Here is a 22,520-nt window from a genome sequence, read left to right as displayed (position 1 = left end):
TTTAACCTACCTCATCCTAGCTAGAAGCGTCACCAACACGTATTACTATTCTCAGACAAGGAAGAGATACAGAGAGGGGCCAGACACAAGACACAGAACCTGAATACTCACCAAGCTGTTTGTCATTCGAATGCTCTTTTTTATTGTTATTTTTATTTTCCATGATTCTTCTCTCCCCATCCTCTTTTCTCTCCCCTTTTTAATCTCCCATTATTTTCCTTCATATGATCAAAGTAATATTGTCCCTTCAAAATGGTTACTAGTTTAACTTTCTGTGATTTAAGTGTATCATGACACTGTAGGTATAGTCATGCTCTCTTACTCACTTTAGTATGCACGCTCACAGAAGCCCAGAGCCCCTCTGATACTGATCATTTCCAATTATTCTATCCCAGTATGAACATGACCACTGGAGACAATTTATTCCAGTTAGTTGGCATGTAAAGCAGCAAGCAGCAAAAGAAACCATGGCTAGCTCCTTCCTTGGTTTCACATAGCTTGTTTACTAACTGCATTTCTTCTTCCACTTCCCTAATTCATTCTAAGGACTAAACTCATATTTCTGTTTTCTCGGAAAGCAAAAATAGTGTCATGTATTTTCAATAGTCTTAAAACATGTATATTCATATCTTATTTGAACCAGACTAAGCAATTTTAACTGATTTAAACATTTTTAAGATTCCGTCTCAACTTAAACTGAAGTTAATTCTTCAAAAAGTAAATAAAAATGTTAAACACTTCTTTAAATATCTGCTTCTTCTTTCTGCATTCTTTGGATAAATTCCCTAGGAAATGAGCATTGACTTTGAGACAGTCCTCCAAACTATACAAATTGATAAGCCACATTATTCCTCAAAACAACCCAAAGCTGATTTTCCTGAAGTTGTTCACATGAAAACAGAATGCAAAACCAAATCCACACTTTTCCAGGTTAAAAGAGAGAGAGAGAATTAGTTCCTTGAGCAATTTTAGGGCTGATATGTTGTACATGTCTTGATATCCTCCCTGGTTGTTATTATGAGCTGTTTTTAAAAATTACAACAGGACCAGAGATCCAGTTTGCACTAATGATTGTTCTTGTTCAGTATCCATCAATTGAATTAAAGCATTTCCTAACAGATGTTTGGTCCTTTTTTTTTTTTCTTGCCAACAGTTGACTAACAATCAGAATTTAGGAACTTAATCAGAATCAAAACACCATCTTTTCATTTAATACTTCATTCAAATGCATGTTATTGTGCAGAAAACACATTCAGCTTTCTGTGGGCTGAGCCTGACTCCTCCACAGTGGTGATCTACACAGCTGACCCACAGCTGAGGGATGCATTGTATTTCTTTACAGTATTTTTATTAGACTGGTTCCCACAAATTTAAGAACATTGTAATTGGAGACACTGCTGGGTCACATTAGACTGAACCCAATAAAATAAGAGGAAACTGAACTCTCATTCAACCCCTTTGATTGAAATTCAGAATTTTCAGCTTATTTCCAAAGCAGAAGATGGCATTTTCCTCATCTTTCAAGTTCTTCAAACAAATGCAAGTGATATTGGATTCCTTTTCATCAGTAAGAGCCACCAGCTTATGTTTATCGTGCCTAATTATTAGATCTCCATAAAAGAACATGACTGCTGACAGTTTATATTAGCGATGACTCAACATGATTGGTCAGTGATACAACTGCTCCTATTCCCATTGTTACTGTTTGTAATCATCTATAACCCTCACACTTTGATGTGCCACATTTTTCCACCAAATAATTTTCCATGACATTGGTTGACAATTTGTCACTACTGTAGTAACTCGGGGTCTATTGATGGTGAAATATCGAGCTAGAATAGAGTGGGGGGGGATTTGTTCAAACATCTGGATATCTGAGCTACATAAGGACAAACATCTGGATGTTCCCAAATACTTTTTTCAACTATTTGGAAACATCCACTGATGTTTTTTTTCCCATCATGCAGACAAAACATCCAATTGGTTCACCAAAAGCTCCCCTTTTTGTCTGAAAATTTGATCACTGAATTTCCCTTGAGTCTTCCATATACTAAAATCCATTCAGCTCATTGACAGTCCTTTCTATCCCAAAATAAGAAACACGGAGGGGCAAACAGATCCCATTGCTCAAAAGCAATTTGGTTTAATCCCAAGTAATTCTGCTAACCACTCTAGTGAACACAAATGACCTCCTTTTGGAAACTCTTTTGACATTTTTTCAAGACATCTTTGCATCACAGTGATTCCTAAAAGCTCAGAAGCAGTTAATGTCCATTCTTAGAGAAATAATTTTCTCCTCCAGTTTTATGGCATATATTAACAGTTATTATAAGCACTAATAATCATTTTTGATGTCCTAATCTTCGTGTTCCTTTCCCAGAAATGGCATCTTGGCTGTCACTTCCATTTAGAGATTGGCAAAATTAGACTAAAAAGTGATATAGTAAAATAGTCAACATCCTAGTTAAATGACCTCACTCAAAACTGTATAAATATGTAAACTAAGAAAAGTACAAAAAGGTATCAGACATACCTTTAATTCAGAGACTGGTAGCCTTCCTAAAATATGTAAACTTTTTGTAAATTGTATATATATTTACATAAATACACATTTTGTGGAAAGAACAGAAGAAGTCTACATAGTTCCTATTTATCTCCCAGTGGCTACATATCAAATGCCCTTTCTTTTATGCACAGAATTTTAGTAGTTTCTAAAATTAGTTGTGAATTTGGGGAATAAGTGTGATTTACAGCATGATATTGTTTATGATGAATTTCAGCAGTATTTCATTCCTGTTGAAGGACTGAATTTAAAAGTAACATGAAAAATATTCAAAGATATTAAAGACCCTTTTTAGGTAGTCACCTACAGCATATATTCTCTGTTAGCAACAGGCTGTTAGTCAGCAAAAAAGAAAAGAAAAAAACCTCTTCTGCACTCAAACTAGTGAAGGATGAGGAGTAACTGCGTCAGCTGCCACTCATCTCTTGGCAACAGAAAGCAAGAAACAGAGCAAGAAATTGAAGTGGGCTATGCAAGGGTCCGACCTGGTCCCTCCGCTCCTTCGCATCTGAGACTCTATGGCCACCATCTCACTGTTGTCTGCGCCACTGTCCAACTCGCCATGTCTCTCCGTGCTGTGGTGTCCTCATGTGCACCACAGGGATGGCAGGATCTAATCGGAAGGTTCAGTGTACTCTCAATACATTAACTCCAGCAACGTGTACAGTGCTTGTCACATACCAGCACTCAAAAACTGATGACCACAGGTGTTGTTGATAATTATTCTCATTGTAGAACAAGTACCCTGCTTGCTCAGTGGTGCCACACTCCAGTGAAAGCCCCTGGATCCTCAGGTTGGTTTGTGTGAAGCTCTTTCTCACAGTTAACTGCCTGGAGATTCTGAATCCAGATCTGACACTCTCAAGAAAGGATCTAATGAGCCCAGCTTGGCGGCAGATGTGTACCTCTGGCCTTAACAGCTTGCCATGGAGCACCACACTCACTCAACTGCTGCCTGAACAAACTGTTAAGGATGGAGAACAAGTCAGGTAGAAAGCACAAAACATTCCCAATCTACAAATCAAAATTCAAACGTGTATGTTACATCTTCATAGATTACGGTTTAAACCTAGATCAGAGCCTAAAACAAAAAGCATTTGTATGCCTTTCTTTTTTCCACTACATGGCAATGTGTGAGCATCCTCCACCAAGAATTAGGTATTACTTTAACAAGATGCTTCTGAACTGTAGCATATTTTATTAAATATAAACTGCATTAGTCTGTACTAGTTTATTCTCCAGCGTCTCGACTACTCCAGTTACACAACTTACAAGCAGTGTTCTCACATAACTGCTTACCACTAATCATTGTACAGATCATTTTGCTCTAACAAGACATAAAGTCACATATGACCATTTTTATGTTACTGTTATTGTATTAAGTAAAAATATTCAGATGTTTCTTTAGTTTTCCAAAGAGCTTCCTGAAACTGTTCATGATTCAACCGTTAATTTTAATGGTGAGGTGGTGAGTGAAAGATAAAAGATGAAGATGGGGTAAGAGTTGGAAGATGATGAAGATGTGTGTGGCATGTATGATATGTCCTCAAAAATTCAGCACAGATGCAGATTATAAAAAATTATGTATGAATTTCAAAAATGCTGGGCACCAGATCTGTATCTATGTATTCCTTTTTTCCCTGAACTTATTGAAATAGCCTAGTGTATTTTTTATTTGTGGTTTTTTTCTCATTCTTTCTAAATGAGAATAAAGGTCTGTTAAGGGCCACATCAAAATTTCTGAGACTGGCATCCCACACTGCCAGACAGACTCCCATGATTGTGTTTTACTTCTGTATAGCTGCAAAAAGCTCAAAATATGACCAATAAATTAACTATCTGTTGTATTAGTTATAAGGGTTTTTTTATTTATTTGGCCTACTCTGTGTATCAAGTTAGCACAATCATAATAAAATTTCTTACCACATGATCAATCCTCTTTGTTTCCCTTCTGGGTTACTTATTGTAAGGATATATTCAGAACCTATTTCTAAAATCATTGTGCATTGACATTTCAAATACATACACTATCTTTCTTTGTGTCATTTATTTTAATACATTAATAATATTAGACCATTTAATGGCTCTGTTTTGCTCAAAGCATAAACCATTGGTAATAATGAGAACAGATTAATGTGCCAAAAAATTCCCAAAATACTTAATCGCGATGATTTTCATGGTAATCACTGTGGAAATGAACTCATGCTAAAGATTTTACTTAACTTCTGAAGGAAACCAAAAGACAATTCAAAAAAGAGTCAAAAAAATAGACACATTGAAAGATGAGGAACGTTGTCATGACTGTTCTAACAAATTCACGCTACCTTTTTTCAGCTGACCAGGTTAGAATAGAGTCTGCATAAGTTAGGTGAGACTTCTTTAGCATTATTATTACACACCTGCAACTTCAGAGTTTGAAATAATTCAAAGACAACTGCCTGCTAAAATGAGATGACTTGGAAGAGTGTAAGATACAGGAATAAGACAAGGTTTTTGCATTAAATTCCATACTTCCTTAATGTTTTCCTCTGTCATTTTGATGCTTTCTGGCTTTTTTCTTTCAGTTTTGCTTCATTCCCTAATTTTATTGAACCATATTTATCCGTTCTGGTTTTAAGAAATTAACCTGTAAATGCTTTCAATTATTTATAAAAAATATATTTCCTCTAATTATTAACTTTTCATAAAAAATCATTCATTAGTACAAAATTACTACTTTTACTTCCTCTTACCAGATTTTGTGACAGCTGAGGGTACATCAAAGCATTAATGGAAAAATCAATGGACATAAAATTTAGGCTTATTTTGATGTAAAATGCTTGAAATTCATTAGTAGCCTTTCCACAACCCACATTTTTAACGAACTTTCTGAAGACTGCAATAATACAAGATTTGTAGTATTTTTTGCTTTTCAATATTTCTCTTTCTTTCAAATCATATTTTTAGAATTTAAGATTTTATTGTTTACTTATACTTAAAATTTCTATTTTTATGATAGTGCTCATCTTTCTATATTCTGTTCTTTATTTTGATTTTATATCCATGTATAGGTTGTTAGGAAAACTTTAAATACATTTTAAAAAGAAAATATTGTATAAGTTGTTAATTGCAAACCTAATGCAATGTTTCTACTACCTCCTATGTGAATAAAATTTACCTATAATACAGAAATCTTAGCTACAATCTTTCCCCTCAGGTAAAACTCAGGGAATCTCATGGGGCCCAGTGGCGTGGCCTAGCGGCTAAAGTCCTCGCCTTGAACGCCCCGGGATCCCATATGGGCGCCGATTCTAATCCCGGCACCTCCACTTCTCATAGAGCTCCCTGCTTGTGGCCTGGGAAAGCAGACAAGGACGGCCCAAAGCCTTGGCACCCTGCACCTGCATGGGAGACCCGGAAGAGGCTTCTGGTTCCTGACTCCGGATCGGCGCAGCACTGGCCGTTGCAGTCACTTGGGGAGTGAATCATTGGATGGAAGATCTTCCTCTCTGTTTCTCCTCTCTGTATATCTGACTTTGTGATAAAAAATAAATACATCTTAAAAAAAACTCAGGGAATCTCATCATAGTCATCTTTGAGAATGGGGAACTCTGTAAATGAAGGTTTGGTTTTGCCCTTTAGCATAGAAAAAGTCTTTTGCATTTAGGTACTTGTCACACCCATTTGCCTGTCACATGCATGTAAATAAGCATATGTTTGTTATTTTCATTAACACGTCCTGAAATTTGTTGAGCTCATTCAGTTTGCAGAGCGAGAACTTCGCTGTTTAGCCTAGCCAAGTGAAACTCATCATTTCTGAACATGGTGTCTCTTGGATTTACTGCCATTCCCTTCAGCAGCACTCACAGTATGAACAGGGTATCAAAAATACCCTCTCTGCATGACCACGTTTGGCATGCGATGCCCTTGTTTCTGTCTGCCCCACCTTTGCCACCTGGGAGATGCTCACCCAGCATGCATTCTATAGCTTGGATTTGCTTTACTGTGCTATTCTCTTAGTTCTTGCTGCATTTTGAAAAACTGTTCTTAAATGTTTACAGAGTTTTTTTCTTTAACTCATTTCAAATTTTTGCCTGCTTTTCCAACCAGTTCCACTGTCAAATCTGTTTACAGTGTTATCATCTCATGTTGCAAGTTTTATTTTATGAAACATATTTTTCCAATATTCATAAGACCACAGGAGTATATAAACTATATTTGTTTCTTTCCATAATTTTTCAAACATGCTTTTGTCCATGAGTCTAGCTTATGTATCTGTATGAGTACATTGAAAAGAATGAAACTTAAAACTGACGTAGAAGAACACAGTGAACCACAGTGGGATTTGTGCTACAGACACCTAGAAACCCCTAGAGTCATAATCCTGGGTAAGTCTAAATGGAAAACTGCCAGGTAAAGTTAAAAAAAAAATAGGAGATATGGGGTCCAGTGTGGTAGCCTAGCAGTTAAAGTCCTTGCCTTGCATGTGCTAGGATCCTAGATAGATGCTGGTTCCTATCCTGGCAGCCCTGTTTCCCGTCCAGCTCCCTGCTTGTGGCCTGGGAAAGCAGTCAAGGACGGCACAAAGCCTGGGAACCCTGTACCCACGTGGGAGACCTGGAAGAGGCTCTGGCCTCTTGGCTCTGGATCGGTGCAGCACTGGCCCTTGTAAAAGCTTGAGGAGTGAATCAATGGGCAGATCTTCCTCTCTGTCTCTCCTCTTCTCGGTATATCTGACTGTCCAATTAAAAAATAAATCTTAAAAAGAAATAGGAGATATCACTAAAAAGCTCCATTGGATGCATTTATTACTTATTTCAAAGGCAAAGTTACAAAAGAGAGAGAGAGAAAAGAGTCAGAGAGAGAGACCTTTGATCTATTGGTTCACTCCCCAGCTGGCCGGGCTGAAGTCAGGAATTCCATCCGGGTCTGCTACAGGGGATGCCAGGGTCCAAGCACTTTTTTTAAAAGATTGATTTGAGAAAGTAGACTTAGAGAGAGAGAGACAGACAGAAAGAGAGAGAGAGAGAGCGCGCGCACAGTCTTTCCTTTGCCATTTAGTCAGGAGACAAAAGCCTCCTCCATGTTTCCCACATGGGTGCAGAGGCTAAATGGCTTAAACCATCCTCCATTGCTTTCCCAAGAGAATTAGTAGGAACCTGCACTGGAAGTGAGGCAATCAGTACTTGAGCTGGCACTCATACGGGATGTCAGCATTGCAGGAAGTGGTTTAGCCTGCTGTACTACAATGCCAGCCCCTGAAAATATTATAAAGGATTTTTGTTCCATTCTAGCCAAGAGCCCCACTCTACCCAAAATACTGAGCACAGGGCAATTTACAAGCTAGAGAGACAACACTGAACGATATTAGAGTCAGGATCATCTGGTATGCTGAGGGTGAAGAAAGTAACATTGAGACATGAGACTGGGAATCCAGGCAAGGAGCACAAACTGAGCTCTTAACCCTCAATGCTCTTGCAGGAGATGGGAGATTTCCTCTCTGGGAAGTGACTCCCAGCAGAAGACCCTCACACCATGAGAGGCCACAAGTACACAGACCCTGCCTCTGCACACGGGAATTCCCATCTTCCTTTTCAGTTGGAATACACAGCCAAAGCTCATCATTCATTTGAGAAAGCCCTATGACAGGCAGGACTGGTCAAAATAAACATGCCAGATACACTTGGAGCAAAAAGAGATGATGCTGCACAGCAAGCCGAAAAATAAATTGCTTTAAAAAAATTTTTAAAAAACACTAATAGTGTCAAAGTAATCAGATAAGATTTTCATATCATGAAATAATGGCACACTAATATTTTAAGAGGAACTTTCAGAGCATAGTTAAAGTGTGTTAAAGAGATATAGAGTTCATTGAGAAAATCTCCAAAAAGGAAGGCAAATAAGAAATAAAACAATAAAAAACAGAGGGTAAAAATCAAATGTATGAAAGAAGAGATTTATAGGCCTAACATCTAAATACCAGGAACTCTGGGAGAAGAACTTGTTTGAAATCATGGGGAATAAGAAAGTATCAACAAAATACGCAATGTAATTTGTTACATTGAAAGGAATTGGGACTCTACTCTATGAAGACCCAAGTGCATAAGCTAATGAATAGATATGCAATAGAAAATATGTGAAATTTCTGAGTATTAGGGATAAAGGGAAGAGCATAAATGACTCCAGCATCTCTGTTATGAATGACAAAGAATGAAAGTCACATTGTGTGTGACAACTTAATATATTTTAGAGCTAAATGGGGTAGGAGAAAGGCTTAAATTCAGTTGATGAAAACTCCCAAGGTAGAACCCAGATTTCAGCCACAGTGTTCATCCACTGTCAAACCAGAATAAGAATAGTTTCTGCAGCAAAGGTCTAACAAAAAATATTTGACATGCTGCTTTCTGACAAAATCCATTTGTCAGAGTGCCCCATCAAAACAAAAGAGCTAACTATAGAAGATAAAGATGTGGGGCCCGGCGCAATAGCATAGTAGTTAAAGTCCTTGTCTTGCACGTGCCAGGATCCCATGTGGGCACTGGTTCTAATCCCAGCCAACCAGCTTCCCATCCAGCTCCCTGCTTGTGGCCTGAGAAAGCAGTCAAGGACGGCACAAAGCCTTGGGACTCTGCACCCACATGGGAGACTCGGAATAGCTCCTGGCTCCTGGCTTCGGATTGGCTCAGCTCCAGCCGTTGCAGCTGCTTGGGGAGTGAACCATTGGACAGATGATCTTTCTCTCTGTCTCCCCTCCTCTCTGTATATCTGCCTTTCCAATAAAAATAAATAAATCTTTTTAAAAAAATAGGAAGATGTGGAATTTGGGCCATTGGAGGTGCCACACAGTTAGAGACTAATTTTATTTTTTGGTAAGTATTAATCTGTTTTATGGAGAGCTGAGATAAGAAATTTGTGGAAGGCCTAAGTTAAAAATCCATTCAGATGAGTGGCAGGGTAACAAAAGACTCCAGAAGCAATGTGCCAGAACTGCTAAGATGTAATAAGAACAGTTACTTTTCAAATGGAGAGTTTACCAATAATTTACCTGTAGGTACACGGAAAATAAACAAGCACATAAACAGGAGGTAATAATTAGCTCTAGCAAGAACAAAAGATGTACAGGAGAGGAAATTATATGAATGGATTTCAACTGAGAGCATTATGTAACATAGCAACACAAATATTGATTACTGACAAATAAATGATTGAAGTGATCATACTGTGAGATGTGTAGTCTCTTAGCTCAAAGGCTCTAACCGGTTACTACAGTCTTGGTGCCTCAGACAGCACACACACTTGCTGCCCTCAGTTCTGCAGGCTGAGCAATCCAAGACCAAGGTGCAGGTCAAACCAGCATCTGGAGGGGCCCTATTCCTTCCTGATGGACGGCAGCATCTTGGACCCTCACAAGGCAGAGAGGAAAGTGGGTTCTCATATCTCTTCTCATGTGACTCCATTTATGGGGTCTCCATCTTCATGGCCTGATGACTTGCCAAAGCACCATCCCCTAACAGCAGCAAACTGAGGGAATTCAACTTAGAAATTTTGAAGAAATAGAACCATTTGACTCCTACCATGGCAGAAGGAAACTGTTTCTTCTAACTTGAAAAAAATCTCTAACCTGGAAACTTCACAGCATACTTTGTTCATGATGCACAGAGTTAGCAGTAAGGGTAGCTTTTAGGGTTTGCCTTGGAGGAATGAGGAAAAAGAAATTGGTACTATGGAAGTTAAGCCTTTTTGTAGATTTTGAAAACTGGAACCAAAGCTGTTACCTGAATAGAAATTTAAATTTGAATTTATAATAAAGGCAGTGTAAAAGCAACCACAATGTAGTATTTTCCTTCAGATGCCTTACACTAAATAGTTACGTATTCAGGAGCCAGAAGTTTTCCAGGAATCCTCTCTCCAATCCTAACTGCAATACTGAAACACCTATTCAGGACTCATATAGGGCAAGAAACACTTCTTGGTTTACAGTTTGAGAAGATAGTTCAGATTTTAAGGTGTTGGGCTTAGGGTGAGACCAATGACCCAGTAGACTGAAGGGTACGAAGACAGAGGTAGCATCTAGGAATACTGGGGTGTGGGCAGGGAAAGTTTCAACATAAAGGATCCCTCCACATTTCCAGGAAAGCTCCTCTGCAAGGGCCTGCATCAGTTTGGGGGGAACTTCCTGCCAAGGGCAGGACTGATTCCCCTGGGCTGTTCAAGCAAAGTGCCCCTCACTGTTTATCAGCCCTTTGCTTTCTAGGCTCATAGGTTCCCAGATCCAGTTCTTCTACACGCTTTGATCCCATCAGCAAGGAAGGTGCTGTGTCAAGAAGCCGCTCCTTTGTGCATATAGCCACAGGAGAGATGGGCATTGTAGCACTGCTGTCCATTGCTGCAGATTTCTTAGGTGGCTTCAAGCTGGATTAGTTACAATCCTTGCAGCCTAGAAAATGACTCTCCCAGAGCAACCACCACAGAGCTCCTGGGGGGTTCTGATCTGCTCATCCAGTCCTCCAGCCCACTGACCTCACTTCAGCCGGACAATCATCAGTGGGAAAAATGTTCCAACTGTTGCTTTCTAGATCACTCTGAAACCTTCACTGTCTCCACCCTGTCTCCCACATCCTAAACTTGCCCATAAAGCCTACTGTGTCTTGACTAGCTTCTCACAACATCAAAGAGCTCAGAGGGAGTATTCCATATAGGCCATGCAGGGGAGTAAGAGCCTTGTTCCGACTTAAATGGAAACCAACTGCAACATCTCAGGATTTCTCATATTCCCCAGCTATTCATGCTAATAAGTACTTTTTCTCAAAAACAAATTTTTTTAGGTTTTGGTGTCTAAGCACGAATATCCACAAAAATCAGTAAATAGCAAGCATCAGAATTAGTCAATTGCACATTACAAAAATGCAAAACAAGCTTCCTCCAATGTAATAAAAAGTTGCTCCTCCCAAACAAGAAGGAATCAGAAATCAAACATCCCGGGCTGATGCGGTGGCACCTTTTAGCACATCCCTCTGCCATCCCCACAAAATGATGTACTCACCATTAAAAGAAAAAAAGTGGGTAAGATACCCATGAAAGCTGTGCTTCAGGCGGGAGAATGGAGGAAAGAGTCAGAATTATGTACACATTCTAATTAAAATACACTTTCTAACATTACGCTTAAGTGCATTTATATAATATTACCCATAACTTAGAGTTGTGGCTTCTCTGAGCAGCAAGAGAACCTGGGAGCATTGATGTCATCAGAATTCCTTAAAGATGAAATTTAAAAGTGACTTTGTCCTCGATGTATTCTAGAAACTCCTTTTTTATAAAGGACAAAACAAAAGAATGGTCTGTAGTCTTCTCGATTCACAGACATTAATCGATCATGAGATTAAACCACAAAGTTAAATCAGATAATATGAAAATGTACAAAGAGGAAAGCATGAAAAAAATGTTGTCCCCTCTCTAGAACTCAGCCTTTCAGTATATAAATAAATAATCTCATTTGTCTTTATAAAAGGAGGGGGAAGAGCTACATTGCAGCAAAGCAATTTTTTTTCTTTTTTTATTTATTTATTATTTTTAATTCATTAATTACATTGTATTATGTGACACAGTTTCATAGGTACTTGGATTCTCCCCACCCCTCCTCAAACCCTCCCACCATGGTGGATTCCTCCACCTTGTTGCATAATCACAGTTCAAGTTTAGTTGAGATTCCCCCATTGCAAGCATATACCAAAAACCACCAGAATCCAGCACCTGCTCAAGTCCCAGCTGCTCCACTTTTGATTCAGTTCCCTGTTAATATGCCTGTGAAAGCACCAGATATGGCACAAGTTCTTGGGTACCTGCATCCACGTTGAAGACATGGTGGGAATTCTAGGCTCCTAGCTAGAATCTGGCCCAACACTAGACACTGCACCCATTTGGTGATTGAACCACCAGATGGAGTGTCTCTCTTCGTAACTCTACCCTTCAAATAAATGAATAAATACATCTTTTTTTCCAAAAAAGAAATTTACAGCTTATGGAACAAATTTAAGTTTCTATTCTCTACGTTTCTCCATAGTATCTTTCTATCTGTCAATTACATAATTTCCTCCATATCCAGTTCTCAGTATTTTTTACAACTCAATATCTTTGCAGGCCTCAGCAAAAAATGCGAGCAAAAACGGAGAAGCTTAGTAAGTTTACATTAAGTGGATATCTGGATATTACTATATGTCTGTCGACATCATGACTTTAATAAAACACTTTGCTCTAGTTGTCAAGTGTTTATGAAGTTTCTCTTTTATGTGGAATACAGTAATGGGTAGTAACAAAATATAAGATAATAGAATACATAGATTATGCTGTCCCAGGTCTTAAAACCAAGTCATCTGCCAAGTACTTTAAAACCAATGTCAGGAGGCAAATATTATCACCAGTCTTACCTTTTACCAGGCAACCTTTGAGAAGCATCCTAAAAACCAGCTATGAATTTATATTATGTACAGATTATAATGAATACACACAGACTACCTAATGACCTCTCAGTCAGTGATAGATCACTACAATTAGGATTCCATAAAATGCCTTTCACCTGCCAGCATAATAACTGTCTTAACTTGTGCATACATAGACTCCATGATGTTTGGAAGACAAAGATCACCTAACAGCATATTGCTCAGAAATGATCTGGTCACTAAGTGACATGTAACCGTACCGACATTATACAATGTAATAGAAATGGAGACAGCATCAAAAATCTGTAACTTGAGACTGGAGAGTCATGCTTGGGATACCTACATCCCATATGGAGTGCCTGGTTTCAGTCCCAGCTAATGTGTGTCCTGGGAGGCAGCACGTGATGATTTAAGTCCCTGTCTCCCTCTTATCAAGGCGGGAGACCTGGCTATTGAGTTCTGAACTCCTAGTTTCAGTTTGCTCCAACCAGAACTGCCAGGGATATCTGACAAGGGGAATATGTTCCAGCAGATGGAAAACTATCTCCCTGTCTTCCTTTCTCTACTTCACCCTTTCAGTTCCTCTACCTTTTGTATAAAATAAGGATAAAAGATTTTAATGTAACGTCTTTACTACCCTTTAGGCATGTTTTGAACAGAATCACAACTCTGGCAAAATTTTACTGCATTGTATGACATATTCACAAGGACCATTTTTATACTCTACCCAGTTGCTGTGACTTCCATTAACCCATTTAGTCTCATAATAGTTTTACAATGGATCCCTGAAGTTTCATATATAGGTTCATTTTGATCCCTGAAGAAATAATCTAACTCCTTGGATCCACATTGCGCTGCCTTCCTATCATATTACAGAGTACACACACACACACACACACACACACACACACTCTACTGCATGCCAGAAGATACAGGTTTGAAGCCTCATATGGAAGCACAGCCACAGTGGCTCTAAGTGATCTTACCGATTCGCCCTCTCCATTGTGACAACATAAAGGAGCTGGGAGACAAAGTCAGGAATGGAGATAACAGAGCAAGCAAGCAATGAGTCTGAATCAGCATCATTGTCAAGCGTGGCCCCGTGGGCAGCACCCCCATCGGACCTCTATGAAAACTGACGTGTGACATATGGGCCAACCATATTTTAGAAACGGTTTCTGCCACTCCTGCAGCCTGATACTTTGATTGCATTGTGGTTGCTCTAAAAGCCTTAATGCAGAGGGCTGTGGATTCCGCTCTTTCCTTTGTGGTTTGAAGCTGGGCAGAGGGGAGGAGACGCTGGAAGGAAAAATTGCCCACTGCACCATGACAGCTGTGTAATTAGGCAAGGCAGGCCAGTGCTCACAGCGTTTGTCATTCAGCAGTTGTTCACACGCCATGTTCTTTAGCCAGGTGCTCTGAACAATGAGGTGATGATAATGTCTTCATGTGACCTGGGCCCCAGGAACATTCAAGTTCAAATAGACCAGACACCTCATTTTACTGGTGAAGAAAAAATAAAATGACTACTCCTTAAATTTCTTAGTGTTCATTAGTCTCTATTTGCAAAAAAAAAAAAAATTGTTTTATAACCAGTTTTTAAAATTACTAAAATAACACATTAAACAAAAGGATAGTTATGTGAGATATCTGTGAATTTTTCTCATCAAAATTAAATATTTTCCCCAAACATTGAGGCTCTAGATTTTTCATAAAAAGATAGATTCAGTGCCAAGAAATAGAAAGTAGACTGCAGGGCAGGAATGTGTAACATGTCCTGTTTATCAAAAAAAAAAAAAGAAGAGAGAGAAAATCTTTTTGTTCAGTTGTTAAACACATTCTGTAACAGAATGTTTCTCCAACCAATGCTTGTTTTCTCTTGTTTCTCGTGTGGTCGGTTATACAGACAGGTGATATTAACAGACTCAGGATCCTGGGGCAGACATCTGCTTTAGCAGTTAAGACGCCAGTTAAGGAGCCTGTGTTCCAGCTCAGAGTGCCTGGGATTCATTCCTGCATCCAGCTCTTGCCCTCAGCTTCTCAGCAGCTGAGAACCTAAGAAGCAGTCAGTCATGGTTCAGGTAGTTGAATCCCTGAAAACCACATGGAAGACCTACAATTGAGTTGCTAGCACCTCAAATATCCAATTACATCCAGGAATCAATGAGAAAGGCAATTGATGAGTAAAGCAGCAGATGCTCAATTTCTCTCTCCTTCTCTCTCTCCTGTGCATTTGTGCGCGCACGCGCGCACACACACACACACACACACACACACACGCAATGCATACATATATACATATTTTTTAAACCAGGAGCTTACTGAAAGCCTTGTGCCTCCACCTTGCCTCCTCGACTTTCCATTTATACTCTGTACATTCTGACCTTGAGCCATGATCTCCTAAGATGCTCAAGGCATCAAGTGTTTCCACAGAAAAATGAACTTGTCTGCTATCAATTCACTTTGCCTTTTATTTCCTTTGTTATTCCTCCACTTTGTATGGCATGCTAGGTGGAATTTAAGATTGTTTTTCCCATGCTCTGCCTTCTTTTACTTTCAGGAGGTCACATTATGAAATCTTACCCTGGACTTCCTTGGATAACTGGTAATAATGTCACACTAGAATAATACCTGAAGTGCAAGTACATTGTAATCATTTAGAATTTAGCAATCGACTCCTGATTTGAGAATGAATACAGCTAACTATATTATTCCAAGACTGCTCCTTCCCTGTCTCACTCTCTGGCCCAGTGACAACTCAAAGCACCTTTTGTTCTTACAACCTCACTCTGTGACCCTCATGTTCGAAGGACATCATCTCCTAGGCTACCAATCAAATTCTCTCTCTAGAATATTTGGATGAAAATCAAAGATATTCAAGATTCTGAGATGCTGTCCAGAACTGGCTTACATGAGCCATGAGACAGTCATGCACATGGAGAATCAGGACTAGCCCAGGTCCCTAGAGAAATGACCAGGTGTGAATTCTGAATATATTGCAGGAGACATGTGACCTCAGAAAAGTGAGCAACAGGACAGCTGAATCAGCTCCAACTACCTTCCAGTCCTTCAGGGACCAACCTTTCTGCCACTCTCATGTTCTGGGAAATTGCCCTCTGACCAAACGATAATTTCTAAGAGTTTATTAATTCTACTTGAATTAATTTGAGTGGGATACAAATGCTTCTTGTGACAGGGAGGTGAAAGTTTTACTATTTGACAGTGTCCAGAGAGGAAATTTCCTTTGGGGAAATGTCTTGACGAACTACTTGGGTTAGAGGGTAAGATGTGAGGATATGGCAGGTGTTAAGGCAACAAAACAAAATGCTCAGCTCCTCAGCATGGGCAGAATTCTTTTATACTAAGAGACAGGATAAAGAGAAGAAACGAGCAAGGGGAAAGAATCCAACATCAACAAATTAGTTGAGGCTAAAAAATGTACATACACTGGCAGTGCTCTGGTGTCAGATCTGTTGGGCTGTTCTAAGAAGGGTGATACCTAGCATTCAATTTGAAATTATATGTTGCTATAATAAAAATGCTCCTCTGTCTACATCCTGTGCTTTTGTTCTCTATACCTGTTCTTGCTTTGCTTGCTCACAAATGAACTTTTGATGAGATTTTGATGAATGGGCTGTTTTTTATCCATTTACTATGGTATAGTAGTAAGAGAATGTAGGGCCCAAGATGCAGACCTAAGCACGATCTCTTGGCTTGATTATTTTAATTGTTATATGATGTGAAGATTAGGGACCAGGACTGATGTTCAGGACACACAACCCTAAATAATGGCACATTGGCACATGAGCAAAGTGAGACCTCCAATAGTTCTCCCATAACATACCTGAGGAAAACGCCCCGACCTTCCGCTGAAGATGTAAGACCTTCTAGTGAGACGTAGCCATGCTGCACCAGGAGGCACCTTATCTCTGAAGACACAAGGCTGTAGAGGAGAACATGAGCAAAAGGATTTGGCAAAGCCTCCTTTACCCCCCATGTATTGCCATTTTAGGACTTTCTTTTCTTATCCAATCCTGCTTTTTCACAACCCTTCAATTCATCCACATAGCATACAAACACACAGGTATCTCCATTTCCTTGTGGGTTCTTGTTTGCTTATGAAGTTTCCTATCACTATTACATGTACATTACATAAATCTCCATACCTTTTTCTTATTAATTTGTGTTTTGTTAGTGGGACCTCAGCCATGTGCCTAAGATGAGAAGAGATACCCATTTACCCTGCATTACACAGGCAACCCTAAGAGCCTTGACTGAAACATAACCCCTCCACTGCTCATAAATTCATTTGATTTGCAAACTTATTAGACATTTCTGTAGTTGAGACAAGCCATTGTGTCTATGTAAATCTAAGTTAAATCCAAAAGCAACACCGCACGCGCATTGCTAAGGAAGGCTTTTGAGGTCTGTTGGCCCAGTGTGCTACAAATAAACAAGAGGAGTAGCATCGTCAAAGGAAATGTGCTCGACGCCCCATGAATTTGGTGCAAAGACAGATTCGAATTGAGATTTTATTTTTTAGAAAGATTTTTCTTCCGTTCCAAAAAGAGTCATACTTGCACTCTTCTAAATAGCAAGCTCCTCTAATGCATTTAAAATATGATTTAGTTTAGCAAAATTGATTTACAAGTAACTTTTCAGGAATCCATGTATTGACTAAAGGGAGGTATGTCTGCTATGCAAAATGCTGTACTTAAGTACCTTAAGGAATAATTTAGTCCATTATTTCTTAGCCTATCTATGGGTATTTGTGTTTGTTTTATAGCTTTTCCCCTCTTTGATTTACATTTACGAGACAGTCAAAGAGAGATGATGTGAGATGGTTTTTATGTTTATGAGCAAAAGAAACCACATCAACCACAAGTAGCGTAACACTGCCATGACTGAGTTATGCAGGGCTCCCAACAAAATGAAAATTGAAAGAGAATTTTGTCCCTACTTTCACATTTTATGGTAAAGTCCTGCCCTTCAGATGCCTACTGGACAATTCAATTTAAATACAAAATTGTGGTTGTATGTGTTACCAACATAACTTGAAACTAATGAAGATGTTATTAACTGTGGTTAAGCTCTTAGGGATTCATTTGTGGTTATATGCTGGCAAATGATAAGATCCTAATTAGCCAAAATAATGAAGAATGACCTAAATCATTTCTTTCACGAGTCCATGAAAATAGATTGCCACAAGAGTTTTGAGGTGAAACGTAAACGTTCCTACTCTTCCTCATTAACATGTAGTAATTATTCTAGTTACCTGAAGTTACACACAAATGTATTTCATCAATTCAGTAAATATGACCCAATCAGTACCACTGCCCTATCCTGCCTTCACACACATATCACCACCACCACCATGAGGACTGCCTGCATCACTGAACATCCAAGCAGGCAGCACACAAACAGATGAGCTTCATTTGGTTCGCATGTAAGACAGCGGGTTGTTATAAATAGCCTTTCCATTAATGCTTATAAGTTAGTAACATTCACACAGCAATTCACATTTCTAACTTTAAAAAAATAATCTCTAGGCTGGAATTCCACAGAAAAAATATTCCCACTGGAAGTCAGAGCCAATATCCCCTAAACTGAGATATCAGTCTTGCCACAGGTCCTGCCCCAACCCCTATTCTCCATCACCAGGTTGCACATGTTCCTAGCAGGTAGTTGCTTCACAATGCCTATCTTCCAGTGTTTCCATCCACTGTGGCTTTTGAAATCATATTTTTCTTTCAACATACCAAAAGTTGAACTGATTAACTAGAGACTTGCAGTAACCATGCACCCTCATGTTTACTTGCTGTGGTTCTACAAACTCAAAAAGTACCACCCTAAATAGCACTAATCTTTTAAACATGCACCCTAATCACAAATGTGTCTACCCACCTTTCCCTCTGCAACACAAGTTTTGATCTATCTTTATCGTTCTTCAATCAACTGATTAAGAGACCGGCAAAAAGGTTTAAAACTTGAGGTTTGGGTTTTTGTTTTGTTTTGTTTTGTTTTGTTTTGTTTTGTTTTGTTTTGGTAAGTAACATTGGCATTGGGGAAAAGCAACATTGCACAGGAAGTTAAGTTTCTAATTTGATGACTGTGGCATTTTCATTGTGTGTAACCAAAAGTAGTTTTTTATTGAAGTATGGAAGAGAATGTGTATTATCAATAATGTAGGCACATTTAGAAAATGAAGGTTATTATTTTTAGCAAAAATGGAATCAAATATTACGAATAGTCCACAATATTGAGCTTTTATAATTATATGCTTACAGCTATAAAACACATTTACTGTTGAAATTCCTGGACCAAAATAATAACAATAACTTTGTCATTGTACATGTAAAACATATAACCCCTAATCCCTGCTTTTCCCACTGGCAGAATTTTTCCATGATGAATGCTTTCCAGACAATTCTGTGATGACTTCTTGAAAACAAAATACTCTTCTCAATGGCACCCTGGAATGGATTCGCCCCGAGAGAGGGGCCGTGTCTTGGAAAGTGTCGATTCCGGCAGCGTTCGGTGAACTCTTGCTGGACCTTGAAAAAAATACTCTACTGCAGGATAGATCTGCATCACAAAACCATTCCTTGTACTTCAGTTAGGCTTTCCCATTATTTGTATTAAGATTTCCCTGATATATTCAAAGTATGCTTCATCAGGAAAATTTTACTTTTACACAACTCCTCAGACTTTTTTGTTGAACAAAGGCCAATCAACAACAGAGAGCTATCTGAGGAGCAAGGTCCTTCGAGCTGTGTTCTCTGTTCCTCAGCAAATGATGATGTGCGCTATGGTATCATTATTTCAAGGGAGAGAATGAAACTCTAGTTTTTCTAATTCGTATGGCAAATTACTGATAAATACAGGTTGTCTTGACGCAGGGATAGTAGTATGATTGGTTCTTCATATTGCATACCTCCAGGTCTAAAACTCTTCATAACTCATTTTGACATGAATTCACCTGCACCAAATGGTTTTGACAATTGTTCTCATAGACTTGTAGGGCAAAACCATAGAATTCACAGAATGATAATCACTGCCCTAACTAACATTGTTGCTACATTACAAAGGATAGTGTCTGGCAGAGTAGGCCCTCAAATAATATTATTTAATTATTTATTGCAAACTTATTGGCAAATATGAAACTACTGACAGGGCTTCAAAAGGGGTCCTAATAAAAGTAAGGATTAAATAGTAATATCAGATGCACTATAATGTTATTTTATTCAGGAAGCCATAAATTTTGGCAAGGCAGAAGTCGTTTAACCTGTACAGAGCATTATACTGACTTTGCTATTATTCTCATTTTCTATTTCTATAGAGAAAATTCTGCGATTTTGCAATTCTGGTGATTCAATATAAGCCATAAAAGTTAGATCTGTAAATTTACTAACTATAATCCAGTGAAGCAGACAATATCTGATTGATTTTATATTAAGAGAATGCAAGAATAATTCTGGAACTCAGAAATGGTATTACGCTCCTTTCCTTGATCAAATCAGAAAACTGTGCATATTAAAATGGGTTAAAATGAAACAAAACTTACATATCTAAAGTTAAACCATGACTAATACGTTGAAGAAACTGTTCAACACAATCCATCCTGGTAAAAATATTACTTCTGTAGCTATGCCAAGGTTAATGTCAGGTTAGGGTATCAGCAATTTGAGTGCCAGATGTGTATGTGTGTGCATGTGAATATGTGTGTGTGTGTGTGTGTGTTCACATGTATTCCTATATACATGCATACAGGAACTTCTCCATAGAGTGGTAAAAATTTTCAAGAGGGCCTGCACAGAAATTTTTCCTTGCGAGGTACTGAATTCAGGACTCCCTGGGCAATTTTGTGCCCTTTTCATTTGCTATCTTCTCTTGACACTCTTTGTTGAGCTAGCTACTGTCTTGCTCCAACCCACCAGGTTTTCAATAAGTTTCCTGTTGTGCATTGGGATAGCAGTGTTCATGGAAAATTGCTTTGCCTGGGTGATCCAAGCCAGTTCTCCCTCCCTTTTTATGTAATTTCGAGACAAGTAACAAAGTGCTTACAGTGCAAGAACTTACTCCAGAAGACTCTAAACCATTTGCTGACATTTTACTAATCCCAGCTTCAAATTCGTAGCTAGTGCTCCGAACAGAAGAGGCACACAGAGGTGAGCACTTGAAAAGACATTTATAGCCTTCATTTTGAGATTTCAAAAACATTAGCCAACATACTCAAATTCCCTTAAAAATTCATATGGAGAACTCATACACCATGCTCCCAAAAGAGCTTCAACAACTGCAGCTCAGAAGAGTTCAATAGGCTGTTGTGAAAGAAACAAAACATTGAAATCAGAATTCTTATGAAAACCTATGATTTGTAACTAAATCTTCAGAGTTCAACTAGTTTATTTTCCATCCCATAGAAAGGAATCTATCAATAAGGTACATTTTTTAAAAATTAAATTTTTTTGGCTCCTGTGGCAGAACTGCGTGACTGTATTTTAGAAAAATAACAAGTTTAGCACACACATGCAATTTTGAGAGTTTTTACATGGATCAAGTCACTGAGACCTCATGACAAACCTGTGACTTTAAGTAGTTCATTGTGCACATTTTCTGGTGGAGGAAGCTGCAGTTCAGAGTGGATCAGTAATTTGGCTAAGGTCACAAGATATGTGAGTGGCAAAGCCAGGAGATAACATAACCACTGCATTTTAAGGGACTCTCACTGTGGAATTATTTTGGGCAATAAGACAATGGGCCCCAATAAATTCTCCCCAACAGCATTATGGGGGAAATAACTAAATGCCTTATAAGTAATCTTGAATCTCCAATCACTTATCTTGTGCGTGTGCGCTTTTTTTTTTTTCTTGAAGATGCATCTATTTTTATTTGGAAGGTAGATTTTACAGAGAGAAAAAGAAAAGCGGAGAGAGGGGGATATCTTCCATCTATAGATTCACTCTCCAAATGGCCACTAAAGCCAGAGCTGAGCCAATCAGAAGCCAGGAGCCAAAGGCCTCTTCTGGGTCTCCCAAGTGGGTACAGGTGCTCAAAAATTTGAGTCAGTCCCTGTTGCTTTTCCCAGCCACAAGTAGGGAGCTGGATCAGATGTGGAGCCACCAGGAACATGAACCAGCCCCAGTATGTAATGCCAGCACTGCAGACAGAGGGTTAGCCTACTATGCCACTGTGCTGGCCTCTAGTCCCTTCTCTTTTCATTCAATTGGTGAGCAGAGCCACCTCCTAGACTCCCAGAGAGGTTCTTGAGAAGCTGTGAAAGAACAACAGCACCTCCCTACAATCTCATGGTTCTGCCAGTGACTTACATCTTTGTGTTGTTAAGGACCAAGTTAGTAAGAATGCTGGGGCCCAACTGACCCCTGGCTATAGCTCTCTGCTTCTCACAGCTCTGGCAGCCCAGGAGCGAAAAGGGAAAGCCAGAAAGAAGAAACGCACCAGGCAAACCCTGGATCCCGAATAGGAGAGTTCTCCTCTGTGTGACTCAACTTAGACATGATCACGTACCACAAAGCTCCTTC

Source organism: Ochotona princeps, chromosome 14 (genome assembly GCF_030435755.1).
Source record: "Ochotona princeps isolate mOchPri1 chromosome 14, mOchPri1.hap1, whole genome shotgun sequence".
Classification (NCBI taxonomy): domain Eukaryota; kingdom Metazoa; phylum Chordata; class Mammalia; order Lagomorpha; family Ochotonidae; genus Ochotona; species Ochotona princeps.
Note: the sequence above shows the minus strand (reverse complement) of the source record.